Source organism: Centropristis striata, chromosome 3 (assembly GCF_030273125.1).
Source record: "Centropristis striata isolate RG_2023a ecotype Rhode Island chromosome 3, C.striata_1.0, whole genome shotgun sequence".
In the NCBI taxonomy this organism is placed as follows: Eukaryota; Metazoa; Chordata; class Actinopteri; order Perciformes; family Serranidae; genus Centropristis; species Centropristis striata.
Window position 1 is genome coordinate 14,329,791 of NC_081519.1, and position 13,449 is coordinate 14,343,239.

Below are 13,449 nucleotides of genomic sequence, written 5' to 3' on the forward strand. Positions count from 1 at the left end.
AAATAAACTAAAATATAATAAGTTGTGGAGTGTTGGACATGTCAATCATAGAGATATAATCGAACTGTGTTTCTTTCCAGAAATCATGACCCAGTTTCTCAAGATTAGTCAAAACTTGGAGAACCCACCGTACACTACCTGCTCATCACCAAACACCAAACAGCTGACACAGTTAACAGTGTGTTTTTAGCTGCTAAAGACATATTTTTTAAAACAGGGATAAAAGACAGTGAATATTAGACTTACATTAGGAAATATTTGCCAGTTGGGACCATATCCACCTCAAAGGTCATATGATATTGTTCAGAACCCAATAAAGAGAAAATTCAAGTGCAGAACCACAGCAAACAGTGATGCCACAGTGTCCTGGAGAACAGCTGTAGGTCACTGCAGCAAAGGTGAAAGGTTTAACCGCTGGATATCAGCAACACATTTTTAGTTGGGGCTCAGTTAGTCTTTAAAGCTCCTGAAAACTTCAAATCAAGTTATTCTCTATAACCTTGAATATTCGTGAACTAAAGTTTTTTTGTGTGTGTGTTTTTTTAACCCATAAGAACCCAGACCCAGTTCTCCTTAAAGGATGTGTTCTATAAGTGGACCACATAGAACACATTTCTGATGTTTTTAAAAAAAATACTACCCCTAAATGTCAAAGATCTGTGATGTGACATAAACGTTACAATGGGCGTTTATGGTATTTATGTTTATGATATTTCTTATTTTAAAATAGAAAAAAAATAGACACATTTTCTGCTTACAGAGACACAAATTTGCCTTTTTATTTTGCATCTCCATAACCTTTATCAAAATTGTGACTTTAATTTGTTCAGGAAATATGGTCAGAACAAGTTAAATGTAACACAGGACACAACTATTAATGGATTAGAATTGTTAAATGGGTTTAAACTTAGCCTAGTAGCAAAAAATAAGCTTTTTAAAACTAGCTACTTTTACACATTTCTGTTTCCAGTCACACAGTTTACGTCACTTAGGGATTTAATGAGTTAAGGTGAAGCATAAAGCTGAATATGGGAGATTCTAGAAGATTTAAAGTGTTTGATACACAGGTGTCACCGTGGGTTTTTATGGGTTAAACATCTGTTATGGCAATTTCTAAAGAACCAAAACTCTTATCTGATGCTGGCAGCAGGGTGTCGGTGAGGTTTGATCAGATTTGATTGACGGTAACCAATCTACCCACCAGCTGTCACAGAACTATATGAAACTAACTTCTGCTAATACTAGACATACACTTGTCATTGGAAATTTTAATGTTTTAAAAAAATACATTTTTAGATAAATGTGTGAGCACAACCCTGTGTTTCTGATTTTATCTTCAATCAATATGCACTGATCATGATTGATCGTGTGTTCTTTGAACTCCTTTATTGTGCATTGATTTCCTATATTGTGCATTCAGTTCAGAAGCCTCAGCAGAACAAAAGCTAAGCTGAGTTTTTGTTATTCAGCATCCAGTGAAATCTTAACTGAGAGAGACCCCCTCCAGTGTATTTTGAACAACCCACCAACCAGTGAGAAGAGCTCAGAGGAAAATAAATCATAAATAAAGAGTGAAATAACCAACTTTGGCAGTTAATAGTGAGTCCATGATCCCTGAGCTGATTGAGAAAATAACTTTTCAGGGCTTTTAAGTGACAGGAGATTACCATATTCATTTGTTTCGTAGTGTTTTTCTTAAATCTTGTCACTGATTTTTTTTAGATTATATGCTTGTATATAGAAAACAGGTATTTGTCCCATATAGTTCCCCAGGTATCAGATTTGGTCTGTAAAAAAAATCTACCATCTATGTAAATGTCAAGAATCAGTCTGTGTGATTGTGACTATTAACCTTAGAGCTTTAAAAGTGTTGGGATCCATCAGGCTATAGGATACAATGGAGTTGTGCTTGTGTATCGATTTTACAAAGCCCTTTACATCGCCTCATCACGTACCTATAAGTGGTTAAAAGAAGCTGTGTCTGTGCATATAATCCAGCAGCTTGTTGCCAGGCTACAGTGTGAATGAAAAGGGGTTAGGAAAGGATGCATTAATGATCAGGTCCAGCCTGTTAATCCATAGTGAAAAGGAAGCAGCAGAAGAGAGTATGATCTCATCAGAAAGCACAGCTCTGTAGTGGACTGTTGACTTGGCCTGCTGCAGTGCCTCTGTGTGATGCTGCCTGCTGCTGCTGAGCTGTCTGATAAAGAGTCTCTGATGAGTCTATGGTACAAAGTCATTAGCTATCAGATTTCCCTCCCACGGGCCGCAGAGGTGATGTCATGTCCTTCCTGAAAACAAAACCATGATGATGATTAAAGATTGAAATGGGCTTTCTGAGAAGTCTCCCTCTTGTTTATTTATCATTATTGCTGTTTTGATATTTTTTATTTTTGCATGACATAAGCCAGTAAGTGAGTCAGTCATCAGTGCTAGTACAGTGCAGGTATACTGTGTTTGTTCCTGATGCCCCATCAGACCTGTAGTTTCCTCTGCAGGACAGTTCTCCACTGAGATTAAAACACTTGTCTTGGCCTCAATACATGCTGTACCTAAATACCTCAGCAGGCCACTGTTGTTGCTGCTGCTGTTTATTTATAGTTTTAAGACACACAACTAGACACAAACAAGATTATCTTAAAAGATGTTGGGAACTTGTTTCTTTAACCCATAAGAACCCATGGTGACACCCGTGTATCAGACACTTTAAATCTTCTAGAATCTCCCATATTCAGCTTTATGCTTCACCTTAACTCATTAAATCCCTAAGAGACGTAAACTATGTGACTGGAAACAGAAATGTGTAAAAGTAGCTAATTTTAAAAAGCTTATTTTTTGTTACGAGGCTAAGTTTAAACCCATTTAACAATTCTAATCCATTAATAGTTGTGTCCTGTATTGCATTTAACTTGTTCTGACCATATTTCCTGAACAAATTAAAGTCACAATTTTGATAAATGTCATGGAGATGCAAAATAAAAAGGCAAATTTGTGTCTCTGTAAGCAGAAAATGTGTCTAGTTTTTTTCTATTTTAAAATAAGAAATATCATAAACATAAATACCATAAACGCCCATTGTAACGTATATATGTCACATCACAGATCTTTGACATTTAGGGGTAGTATTTTTTTTTTTTAAATCATCAGAAATGTGTTCTATGTGGTCCACTTATAGAACACATCCTTTAAGGAGAACTGGGTCTGGGTTCTTATGGGTTAATTTCCAGCTGTACACTGTATGAAGCACACAGATGTGTAGCTGTTTCTGCTGCAATCGCCTTCTCAGGTTTAACCACTAGAGGGAGACACCAACTCACTTATTTACCACTCTTGCCCGCTTGTGTGATGCATTGTGTGATTATTCTTGTTTAAGTGTGTGCTCATTGCCATCACCATAACTGACAAAACTGTAAAATTATAAAGCTACACTCTGGGTTTGTTTGTTTTTTCTTTAAACAGACACTAGAAAAAGTGAAAGTGAACAGATGTTGCCCTTTTATTTGATTCATACTGCACATTCCTGTCTCATTTTCATTTTGATTAGTTAATTAAATCACAGATCATATACTGAGTTTGTGCCTTTTCAGAAAAGCCAAGATGAGCAGAGGAATCACTGAAGAGAGCGGCAGCTGAAAGTAATCAGATCTCTTACTTGAGTAATAGCAGCACAGTGTACAATATTACATATTGACGCTCAGCCTTCAGAAATGTACTTAAGTACAAAACGTAACAATGGTCATTATGCAGAATGGGCCATTTCGGAATAATGTATATTATGCCACTGAGTAATCAGCTTTTAATTGTGGGCCTGATTTTAATTGTTTGATATACTGCTGGATAGTTATATTTCATATTCAGAATCTGATTATGTTAAGTAACAAATAACTGAAGTTAACGAATGAATGTGGTTAAGTAAAAAGTACAATATTTACCTGTGGGTTGTAGAGGAGTACCTCAAAATTGTGCTTAGTTACAATACTTGAGTCAATGTACTTTTTATGTCTGCCTTGTCTCAAATATAATCAAACAGTGTTTCCTTCCAGAAATCATTACCCAGTTTCTCAAGATTAGTCAAAGATTAGTCAAACTCCAAAAAACCACAACTACATACCTGCTCATCACCAAAGACCAGACAGGCAGTTAACAGTGAGTATACTGTTGAATAACTTATATTTATGCAGCTCCTTCACAAATTACCTCTAAAAGGGTTGCTACAAGTCAGATATTCAATCAGTGAGCTGAAGTTGCAGTTAGGCAGTTAGGTGTACTTTGTTCTGTAAAGAAAAGAAAATAAAGATACTGGTTACTGGGTGTAAGAGCCAATTTGCTTTGATTGTTTATTTGTTTGTTTGTTTGTTTGTTTGCGCCGCCCACCACCGGGTGGAGAAGAGCGCTCATTATGGATTCTGAGGTCATGAGTTAATATAAGTCACCGGTGTATGACTGATTGTGTGAGATGCCCGAGAGGCACACAGTTTTTTGACCGCAGAAATGTGATGTATACGTTGGAAATACAAGTTTATTTGTTTAAGAAAGAAGTATATATTTGTTTGGAAACATTATAATAAACTGAGTTAATGGATATACCTAAAGTGGACATTTCATTTGTGCGCGTAAATTACTATAAACGGGATCTCATCATAATAGTGGCATCTTTTTTGAGTAGCAATCGGGTCACTACACTGGGAATTACCTCTTCACAAGTTTAAGTGAACCCTCCCACATTCATATATGCTTTTAGAGTACTTCAGATGTAGATGCATCACTGCACACAGTGCCAAAAAAAACAAACTGACCTCTGTTGAATAACTTATATTTATGCAGCTCCTTCACAATTTACCTCTAAAAGGGTTGCTACAAGTCAGATATTCAATCAGTGAGCTGAAGTTGCAGTTAGGTAATTAGGTGTACTTTGTTCTGTAAAAAAAAAAAAAAAAAAGAAATATATTGGTTACTGGGAATTACCTCTTCACAAGTTGAAGTGAACCCTCCCACATTCATATATGCTTTTAGAGTACTTCAGATGTAAATAAATAAATGTGGAAGAGAATCATTGGGATACAGTCAAGGGTCTGTTGAAATGATATAATGTCACAGAGGTTGCCATTTTTGATTCAGCGATTAAAAGAAATATGGAGGAAACCATACTTGGCAATTTGAATATTCTATAATGTTGCAGGCAAAATGTTATGTGAAACCTTAAGTTAAAGCCTACTATACTATATATGACATCCTTAAAGTGAAGCACAGAGTAGGGATCGCCATAATTTGCAGTTGTTGGCTGCCCCTTGGCCACAACATTCATCACTCACTGAGAAGTAACAATGCACTGAGACATATGAAAAATATGTTTACGCCAAATCAAAACATGCTATTGTTTTTATGTTACTATATCAGGCACATGTACCATGTCCATTTATGTGAATTTGGAGAACAACAGAGCACATTTTATGACTAAATGGTGTAAAAATGCAGATAAATCCAAGGGATTCACTTACAATGTATAGTCTATAAAGTATATTGCAATCATAAATGCAGACAGATTATACATAGTGTAGATTAACTCTGCAGTATGCATGGCATTGGTAAATTCAGCAGCTGAAAACGTATTTTCTTGTAACTTGCACTGTGTAAAGTGTGACTAAACCTTATATAGCACTGAAACTGCTGTGTCTTTAAAACCCACTCTGTTCTTGGCTCTTTGCCCAGAAAGTTCATTTCCCATTTCCCATCCAGCCACATGGACTAAGCTCCGCCACGCAGAGAGAACAAGTATTTTCACTCAGAGAGCAGCACCCCCAACAGCAGCCAGGCCAGCACAGGCTCCCATAAGGACTGCTGTCACTGACCGAGGACTTTTTCCATCCACTGTTGTGTGAAGGACACAGACCTCCCAGCAGATCCGTCACAGCCCGTCAGTCTCTTCAGAGAAGCTGAGGTAAGATTTACACTCTGAAACTCAAAGTGTGACAGCCGGTCTGCCTGTCAGGTGCCCCATTATGCATATCAGTGCTTGCTTTGAGTCTGTTTGCTCTAGTGTGTTTTCTGGTATTGATCTGCTGACTTTTGGACAGGATGCCAGATGACTCACTGAATGCTGCGCTGTGTCTGCTTTTAAAAGTCCTGCTGCCATGTGGGACCTATTGTCTTTTGCATGAACACAAAGCCTCTTTTCACAAATCTATAATTTCCCTCACTACAGTCGAACCAGCAGTTTGTAGTGGGTGTGGGGCTGGTTTGTACTTCTGTTCATTAATACTTCAGACTTACAGTAACAGACAGGTCACTGAAAGATTTTTGAGTGAGTCACAAAGTTTTGAATGGAAAGAAAAGTAAGATTCCAACTGAAAGTTTGGTTTGTACAAGTTGTCAGCAGTAACCAGGCTGTATAAACAGGATGCACACACACACAGTGGCTGATGCTTTGTTTGAATGAACAGGCCGGAGCACCAGCATCAGCTTTGTTGAGATGTTTCTTCTATAAACCGACCGGTTTGTTGTTGTGGACGCATGGAGGCTGCATCATGTGAGCGAGTGTGCTGCTGAGGTTTCTGGAGGATTTTCTGGGAACATGAGGTCACAGGGAGACACACCCAGAGGCCTGGGCTCTGAGCAGGAAAAGCAAGGGGTGGAAGACGTACAACAGCGGCTCTGACTTACTCACTTTGCCGGGAGGAAGCCGTAGCTTCGTTGGAATTTCCATTCTGTTTGGAGCACAAGAATTTCAGTCTGGATGTGGCATTCATACTGAGACACATTGCATGACATGCAAGGGGAAGGAGGCATTTCCCCCCTCAAATACACAAACAGAAGCCTTATGACAGCTTTAATAGGATTACATAATGTGCTTTATTTATTTATAACACAGAAAATGTTTAGCAAGAGGCTTCTTTTTCCAAATAGTCTAATTAATCCAATTAGGAGCACTTTAAAAGACGGTGCTTCATTAAGTGAAAAACATATTCACGCTGGAATGTGGTTGGAATGAGGATAATTTCCTCTCAGCCAAAAAGATTGAAGAAGTTGTATGACCTGTGAACTCTTGGAAGTATTTAAATCCCCCACTTCCTGACCTCCCCTCTCCTCATGAGAGCATTCACAGCCAACAAGTGTATTCTGTGTGCTCCGATCTCTTTTGACTGCCTTCCAAACATCACAAACAAGTTTTAAAATAGTGCAATCTTGTGTGTTTTGAGCCCGGTGTGTGCTCTGCTCTGATTTATAGAGGCTCAGGCACCGGTGTGGACGGACGTGGCTGGGAGGGCAGGCTGAGCCGGAAGTGGAGCGTGGGGGGAAGTTGAGTCAACACAGGACTGTTTCTCAGACTTGTGTCGCTTCTGCTCTCATGCCTCTCAATGGAATCACAGGCACAGACTGAGATTGCGATAACACAGAGTTGCAGACGTAGGCAAACAGTTGTAGTCTGGCTGAAATGAAATGAAAGTGTGTTGAGTCTGGCTGGGAAAGGGTGGTTTTATGCTTCTGTCTTGATCAAAGAGAGAAACTGGAAACAAGCAGTTGTGGAAGAAGCATCGCATCTTTTACTAAATAAGTAAAAGAAGCAATATTACAGTGTAAACAATGCTGTGCTACAAGTAAAAGTGATGCATTTCTTAACCCATTGACGCCTGAAACGCCTGTAAAACCTCTGGACGATTTTAAAATAAGCCCCTAAAACCTGAAGTTTTTCTGGAAATTCAACAGAAGTGTGAACTCTTCTACTAAATAATAGATTTTTCAGCCTCTGTAGCAGATAGAAATGAAATTCAAAAAGTATTTGAGAGCTTATACAAATACTACAAAACGACGTATCTGCTTTCCAGGCTTCAATGGGTTAAAGTAATAATCTTGAAGATTTTCATTTGAATAAATGTCTGTTAAAGGTATTACATGTATCATTTTCGCCTTTAAATCTTCAAATAACGGAACAGCGTTTGAGAAAAATAGATTTTTGAAGGTGAAACTGCTTTTAGTGTTTTTAGTGGTTTTGATCAGTGGGTCTGTTGTTTTGGAGTGGAGAAAAACCTCTTGAACAATGAACACTGAAGGAATTCTACTGGGACAAACAGACTGCAATGACAGCATTGCTCTGTCTGTGTTATTGTTTTGATTGAGACTCCTAGCAGCAGAACATTACATATGGCATGATTACAGTAAGTCACTATCTGACTATCGCTGAATGAGGTTACACAGTGGTGACTGAGCCTATGGCCTACTAATGAAAGCCCTTACATCTGCACTATTACCAACAGGGTGTCTGTGGCGTTATTCCAGCGAAAAATCGTAAGCAGTGATAGCAGCTAACTCAGGGGTGTCAAACTCAAATACACAATGGGCCAAAATTTAAAACTTGAATAAAATCGCGGGCCAACATTGAACAAATAAACCTTTTAATATATACCAAACATGTTTTGCTTTAACATTAAATATGGAACCAGCAACACTTATAAACATACAATATATAACTAAATAGTGCAGACATGCAAAATCAAATTTCAAATAAAAAACACATCAATGTCATTAATTTATTAAATAAAAAATAAATAAAAATCGTATGCCTCTTCTCTATTTGCATCCTTCTGATTTAAATATCAAAATAAACTTTTTCAACAGGTTAATAAATTCGGCCTTTCTTTTCAACAGCAGGGCATTGTGGGATTTGTAGTATTAGCTGTAAATGCGCCATATAATACTGGCGGGTCAGCTTTTATAGTAAAATAATAAGATTTTAATTTGGTATTGTCTCGCGGGCCAAATAAAATTACACTGCGGGCCAAATTTGGCCCGCGGGCCAGAGTTTGACACCACTGAGCTAACACATCGGGCTCTCGTGTATGTTTGTTTCTGTCTGGTCTCTGCTACTATGGCCACCAAACTAAGAAAAAGTGATGCATACAGACTGATAACTGAGCTCAAACACATCTCCAATTGCTTTATTAAAAGCTACCAAACTAAAAAGATTTGTTAGAAATTCTACATAACTGTAATATACATAAAGGCAAAATCTTTTTTTTATCTTTTAAATAGGGTTCTGAACATGTTGTCTCGCTGAAACCTTTAAAATACTACATTCCTGAACTGTAATACGTGAATATCAGCCTCACATGGGAATGAAAGACCTCATTTATTAGAATTAACTACCCACACGTACCATCTACATTGTGATTTGTTATGGCTTAATAATATGGCCTACATTTTTCAGACAGTGGATGTCTCAGCTGTGAATATTATCACAGTCAGTGTAAATGCCAGCCCAGTGTGCAACTTTCTAAGCCTACTTTAAAAATACAAAATGTATACCTTACATGTGTAATCAAGATAAAATAATCCATTAAAAAAACAACACAGCACTAATGAAAAAACACAGGAAAATAAGCGAAAGCGAATCCTTTTACACGGGACAAAATGACCAAGAAAAGGCTACATATCCTTAATTTGTTGGGTTTTACTGCACATGTATTATATGCACTCTACATTGCAAAAAAGGGGTGTCTAAAATCAAGATAAAAATCATGTTTTAAGAGGAAATTTGCATGCTCATTTCTAGATTTAACAATCTTAATTCAAGAAATCTTGTCAAGTGAAATTATCTGCCAATGCAGCAAGATAATTTCCCTAGGATTTAGTGTTTTTATCTTGTTTTTAGACACCCCTTTTTTGGAGTGTACTTGGCTGAATCACAACATACTATAGTGTAGAGCAGTAGTTCTCAACCTTTTTGAGTCGCGACCCCCAATTTAACATGCATGTTGTCCGTGACCCCCGCTCACTGAACACAATCTCACACGCACAGTTCAGATCACCCAAAAAAGAAACAAAATGACCAAAAAAGACACAAAATGACCAAAAAAGACACAAAATGACCAAAAAAAGACACAAAATGACCAAAAAAAAGACACAAGATGACTAAGAAAAGACACAGAATGACCAAAAAAAGGAAACAAAATGACCAAAAAAGACACAAATTGACCACAAAATGATCAAAAAAAGACATAAAATCACCTAAAAAGACACAAAATGAACAAAAAAAGACTTTAAGAGACCAAAAAGACTAAAACACATGAACACTTTAACACAGTGGAGACAGAGCTGACTTCCAAAATGATTTGGCGACCCCCAGAAATCATCTGGCGATCCCAATTGGGGTCCCGACCCCAAGGTTGAGAATAACTGGTGTAGAGGACTTCAAAGAGAGGACTCCCATCTGTCTCTAGAGCTTTTGTCTTCATTTTGTGGCTGTGGTCACTCACATGACCACATGACTGTTCATCTGCACACCGTATATTACACAAGAACACTATTCTGCAACACAGCTGTTTGACTCGCTCTGACAAACACATTGTGAGTGGCATTTCAAAGCACAACAAGCTGTGGTCAGCTCCGAGAGCAGCGCAATACAACAGACGGGCTCTAAACTCACGCAACTGCAATTCCAGTCTTTTAAATAGTGAAACCGTAGCTAACTGAACTGTATTTATGAGGTGCATTTTCCTAAATTACAGACTCCTGTGAGCCTGGCCCAGCCCGCCACCATGATGGAAATGAATGACGTCCTGCTCCGTGTAGGGAAACTATGAATGATGATGAAGAAGTTGCTCTCGTACTATTAGTGTGTGGTCGCTGTGACACACAGTGGGGAAAGTCCACAGCACACAGACTCTAGTAGTAGTAGTAGTATTACAGTCTACCAGCTGATGTCAGGCTTCACTCCATGACAGGTCAGATTCCACAGGGTGGCAGAGTAGTGCGAGAGATTATCCCTTAGGTCATCTGGAACTGGCTTGTTGCGTGTCCCAAAAACAAGAACTAAGCGGGGTGAGGCAGCTTTCAGTTATTCTGCTCCTCACCTGTGGAACAAACTACCTGCAGATCTGAGGTCAGCTCCTTTAAATCAGGACTAAAAACACTATTGTTTACTGCAGCGTACTCTTAACTTTAACACTTATCTGCTCTACTCTACTGCCCTTACTTTTTAACTACACAATGTTTGACTTGTGCTTTTTATTATTTTATCTCTTTTTTTATCCTGCTGTATCTTCCCTGTTTTAATTGACTGTTTTTACTGTTTTCAATTGTGTCTTGCTGTTTTTAATGTGTATGTAAAGCACTTTGAATCACCTTGTGTTGAATTGTGCTATACAAATAAACTTGCCTTGCCTTGCCTTGCCTTAAAACAGAACAAAGTCTACTTCAGATCCTCTGAGCAAGAGTTTTTCTTTTTCACATTGTTTCATCTGAGGAATTTTAGAGACCGGGCCATATTTACCAAAACAGTATATGTCACTGCCTGAGTGTCAGTGTTTTAAAACAATACAACAGTATTAAAACTTAAAAACAGCAAATCAGCTCACCTAAAATAAAACTATCTAATGAAATTGTAAACGACAGTTTGCAAAACTCTCCACTTCTTGGATGCTGGCAAAATTTAGTTTGCAGTGCTGAGGAACTTGAAAACTGTTCAAATGTATTCAACATGCGCTCCACAGATCCACAATTATCAGACAGTTGTACATTAAATAATCATTGAATAAATAAAGATATTACCATAGACAGAGTATTTCTTAAAAAAGGCTAAATGTAGAATCACATCATGGAAGCATAGGGGAGGAACATTTTTCCAGACAAAAAAACAAGCCAGTATTTTACTTTGTTTCATATGAAATGTGATTTAATATGATTTATTTAATTCAATTTAATATAATTTAATTCATTTGAATCAATAAACTTTAATTCAATAAACTTATTTGTTTCAATCTATTTTGTGTGATTTAAGTAATGAAAAGTGATTATTTAAATGTCCTACATTGTGTTTAAAGTGAGATTTCCATGATCTTATAAAGCAGGTCTAGGTGCAATATAAATACTGTATCAAAATGCTCACAGAGAAATACACACAGCTTGTATTTAGAAATTGTGCCATGAAACGAGCCGTCAGGAGGTTGTGATGTCACACACACACACACACACATATATATATATATATATATATGTGTGTGTGTGTGTGTGTGTGTGTGTGTGCGTTACAGGGGCCAGTCTATACCACCCCTATGAATTTCATTGCCTTAAGTGTTATAGTGTGGCCACGGTACCAAATATGAAATTAGACTGCCACCACAGTGCCACCTAGGGGCCGATCAATAAAACCTTAAAGGGTTATCCTCAGGAGGGCATTGACAATAATTGTACCAAGTTTTGTATAATAATGCACAAACTATCCCTTTAATCCTCATACAGTGTCTGAAAGAGGACTCTTAACTGATATGTATAAGTTAGAAGAGGCAGGTAGCAATGGTGGAAAGTAACTATGTACATTTACTCAAGTACTGGACTTAAAGTACAATTTTGAGGTACTTTTATGTACATTTTATGTAACTTTATACTTCTACTCCACTACATTTTGAGACATATATTGTAATTTTTATTCCTCTACGTTTAGCTGACAGCTTTAGTTACTTTTCGGGGTCAAGATTTAAAATGAAAAACATGATACATACTTTATTAGGTAGTTAAAATGAGCGGAGTGGAGTCATTTCACAGTGTGGTATTAGTACTTTTACTGAAGTAAAGGATCTGAACACTTCTTCCACCACTGTCTTTTTTACTTCTTTACTTTTTTTTTTTTTTTTACTTTTTTTACATATATTTATTTTTCTTTATTTTATTATATATATATATATATATATATTTATTATTATTATCTTATTATCTGTCTTTCTGGCTGCGCATGCGCAGAAGCGCCGGAAAAAAATGAAATAAAATAAAATAAAATAAAATACAAAATACAAAATACAAAATAAATTTTTTTTAATAAATAATAAAAAATAAATGTAAAAAAAAGTTTTAAAAAAAAAGTAAAGAAGTAAAAAAGACAGTGGTGGAAAAAGTGTTCAGATCCTTTACTTCAGTAAAAGTACTAATACCACACTGTGAAATGACTCCACTCCACTCATTATTACTACCTAATAAACTTTTAAGTGGTTTAATTTATAAAAATGGGTAATAATTTTAAATGTATCATGTTTTTCATTTTAAATCTTGACCTGAAAAGTAACTAAAGCTGTCAGCTAAATGTAGAGGAATAAAAAGTACAATTTATGTCTCAAAATGTAGTGGAGTAATCATTCGAAATACAATGGGGACCTCGCAGGTTGTTGCCTGCTCGGGCCCTAATGATGATGCAGAGACAATGAGGCTGGGTTTTTTTGTGAGGGGGCTTAAAGAGACAGGTGTTTAAATGGAGAAGGTAAATACAGGTATATTCAGACAGCCAGGATGAGAAAATTAACACTTTTTTAAGCATGTAAACATAATATAGATTATAATAACCTTAACCATATTTTTAATGGGAATATGTGCTACTTAATGTGATGTAAATAACCTTGCATGGCAAAAAAGCTAATTATATCAAGAAAATACTCGGTTATCAACAACTTATGACTCATCTTTACT

General features: G+C 36.9%; 1 protein-coding gene across 1 annotated transcript in view; it reads left to right on the forward strand.

Annotated features, from left to right (window-relative positions):
* Positions 1–5,795: 5,795 nt before the first annotated feature.
* The window catches only part of tacc1 (transforming, acidic coiled-coil containing protein 1), a 45,410-nt gene continuing 37,756 nt past the window's right edge, over positions 5,796–13,449 (forward strand). The window contains exon 1 of the mRNA XM_059328929.1: positions 5,796–5,938. The gene's annotated coding sequence lies outside the window, so the exon portion shown is untranslated. The remainder of the gene's footprint in view (positions 5,939–13,449) is intronic.